This window comes from Dromiciops gliroides, chromosome 5, assembly GCF_019393635.1.
Source record: "Dromiciops gliroides isolate mDroGli1 chromosome 5, mDroGli1.pri, whole genome shotgun sequence".
NCBI lineage: Eukaryota > Metazoa > Chordata > Mammalia > Microbiotheria > Microbiotheriidae > Dromiciops > Dromiciops gliroides.
Genome location: NC_057865.1, coordinates 223661001 through 223664228, shown reverse-complemented (window position 1 = coordinate 223664228; position 3228 = coordinate 223661001). Strand labels below are relative to the sequence as shown.

The window sequence follows — 3228 nt, the reverse complement described above, 5'->3', positions numbered from 1 at the left end:
AACACATTAAAGCCTCATTTTTTTCCCCTACATCTCCACCAACATTTGTCTTTTTCCTTTCATGTCCTATTAGCCAATCTGATAGGTATGAGGTGGTACCTCAGAATTATTTTAATCTGCACTTTTCCAATCAGTAGTGAGTTAGAGAATTTTTTTCATATAGATAGCTATGAATAGTATTGATTACTACATCTGAAAACTTCATATCTTTTGATCATTTATCAATTGGGGAATGACTCTTATTTTTATAAATTTGACTTAGTTCTTTGCATATTTGAGAAATGAGGCTTTTATCAGAGAAATTTGCTTCAACTTTTATTTCACAGTTACTATTCCTAACTGCATTTTCCTCCATCCTATTCCCCCTTCCTATTCTATTCTCTCTCTCCTTTCATCCTGTCCCTCCTCAAAAGTGTTTTATTTCTGACTACTCCTCTCCCCCAATTTGCCCTCCCTTGGATCACCTTCTCTTCTCTTATCTCCTTCCTTTCCTGTAGGGTAAGATAGATTTCTGTACCCAATTTAATGTGTATATTATTCCCTTTTCGAGATAATTCTAAAGAGAATAACGTTTATTGACTCCCTTTCACATCTACTCTCTTCCCCTCCATTGTAAAACCATTTTATTGTGCTGTTTATGTGAGATAATTTACTCTATTTTCCATCTAACTTTCCAGTTCTCCCAGACATTCCTCTTCCACCACTTAATTTTATTTTTTAGATACCATCCCCTTATATTCATGCCTGTGCCCTCTGTCTACATATACTCCTTCTAACTGCCCTAATAATGAGTTATTACAAGTTACAAGTATCTTCCCTTGTAAGAATATAAACAGTTTGATCTTATTAAATCGCTTATGATTCTCTCTCTGCTCCTGCCCCTTGGCTCCCAATTCCGTGGCCTCCCGCCCCACCACCAAAAAAAAAACCCAACCCTAAAAAAATAAGCCCTCCAAGTGAAAGCAGAAGATGACTCCCGGGCACAGAGACCGCTACCACCGAGGGCTTGGTGAGAGAGCTCGGGCGACCAGAGAGGAGACCTTTACCCCGCTCTGCCCACCCGCCCGCGTGTCTTGTCCGCAGTCTATCCCCGCTCTGGTACCGGGTGTCTGGCCCCGCCCCCATGTGTCGCTGGTACTCCCATGTCAATCCCGCCTAACCCCCACATGTGTCCCCGCGTGGTAATCTTCCTTGTTCCAGCCAGGCCCACCACGTGGCCGGCCAAGGCCCCCTCCGCTTTCCTCCCTCTCTTACTTCTGGCGCCGGCCCCCAAGTGTCCTTGAGCCTTTTGCCGGCCCCCTCCCTCCCTTCCTTCCTTCCGCATGTCGGCGGATGCCACGCTTCCCACATGGCTTCTCCCCCGTGTGCCGGGGCGGCTGCTGCTCCCAAGCCGGCTCCCTCCCCATCCCCCGGCCTCCGCTCCTGTTCCCTCCCAGCGGGGAAGGCGACAACTGCCACCGCCCGCCTGCGGAGCATACTCGGGCTGTGGCTTGCCAGGGGTGCCTCGCGTCGGAAACCCCTCGGCCGGGCTCGTCCTTGTGGAAAGGGGAGGGGGCGCGAGCCCGAAACGCCCTTTAATCGGGGGAAAGCTCGGGCGCCTTTTGGAGGCTCGTAGTCGGAGGCCGAAGGCGGAATCATGGGCCCCATCTTGTCTGGGCTGCCCGTGGGCCCCGTACCAATGCGGCCATGAGCCTAGGGACGGCGTAGCCACCTTTCCTTGAGGCTCCGCGACCTCCCCCGGGGCGGCTCGGACTTTGTCTCGCCCCTCGTCTCTGGATAAATTTTGGCCTCGGCCAAAATTGTAAAAGTCTCGTCTTTTTTTCTCCTTGCCTTGGTTCCAGAAAGAGTTACTCCTAGTGGGGTTTGGGGTATTGGGGAGGTGGGGTGGGGAGATGAACACTGCTCCCAGCAGTTAACCCATGGCCTCCTTGTATGTGGGTGACTTGCACTCTGATGTCACCGAAGCCATGCTGTACGAGAAGTTCAGCCCCACCCAGACCGTGCTCTCCATCTGGGTCTGCAGGGACATGATCACCAGCTGCTCCCTGGGCTATGCCTATGTCAACTTCCGTGCCCTGGATACCATGAACTTTGATGTAATTAAAGGCAAACCCACCCGCATCATGTGGTCTCAACGGGATCCCTCCTTGAGAAATTCAGGAGTTGGAAATGTTTTCATTAAAAACCTGGATAAATCCATAGACAACAAGGCACTTAACGGCACCTTTTTCGCATTTGGGAACATTTTGTCCTGTAAGGTGGTGTGTGATGAGAATGGTTCTAAACGCTACACATTTGTGCACTTTGAGACCCAGGATGCTGCAGATAGGGCCATCGAGAAGATGAACGGCATGCTTCTCAAGGACCGCAAAGTGTTTGTTGGTAGATTCAAATAAAGGAGAGAACGGGAAGCAGAAGTAGGTGCCAAACCTAAGGAATTCACCAATGTTTATATCAAAAACTTTGGTGATGACATAGAAGATGAAAGTTTGAAAGAACTTTTCAGCAAATACGGTAAAACTCAGTGTAAAAGTGATGACTGACCCTAGTGGAAAATCCAAAGGCTTTGGTTTTGTGAGTTTTGAGAAACATGAGGATGCCAATAAGGCAGTTGAAGAAATGAATGGAAAAGACATCAATGGGAAAATGGTATTTGTAGTCGGGGCACAAAAAAAAGTTGAACGCCAGGCTGAAATCGCTTATGATTTCCTTTTTCTTTTTACCTTTTTATGTTGCTCTTCAGTCTTGTATTTGACAGTCAAATTTTCTATTCAGTTCTGGTCTTTTAATCAAGAATCCCTGAAAGTCCTTTCTTTCATTGAATATCTATTTTTCCCCCTGAAGGATTATAGTCAGTCATGCCTGCTAGGTGATTCTTGATTATAAACCCAGCTCTGTTGGCATCCTGAATATCATATTCCAAGCCCTCTGATTCTTTAATATAGAAGCTACCAAATATTGTGTTTTCCTGACTGGCTCCACAATATTTGAATTGTTTGCTTCTGACTTCTCCTAAAGCATATAGTTGCTTTGTCAGTCTTGGCAGGTAGACTCCCAAGAATTTTATATGGGCCACAGTTATTTTATTTTATTGTTTTTGTAGGGCAATGGCCGTTATGTGACTTGCCCAGGGTCACACAGCTAGTAAGTGTCAAGTATCTGAGGCTGGATTTGAACTCAGGTCCTCCTGAATCCAGGGCAGGTGCTTTATCCACTGTGCAACCTAGC

The 3228-nt window shown here is 47.1% G+C and overlaps 1 pseudogene; it reads left to right on the top strand.

Annotated features, from left to right (window-relative positions):
• The first annotated feature begins 1892 nt into the window (after nucleotides 1-1892).
• LOC122728966 lies at nucleotides 1893-2706 on the top strand (annotated as a pseudogene).
• The last annotated feature ends 522 nt before the right edge of the window (nucleotides 2707-3228 follow it).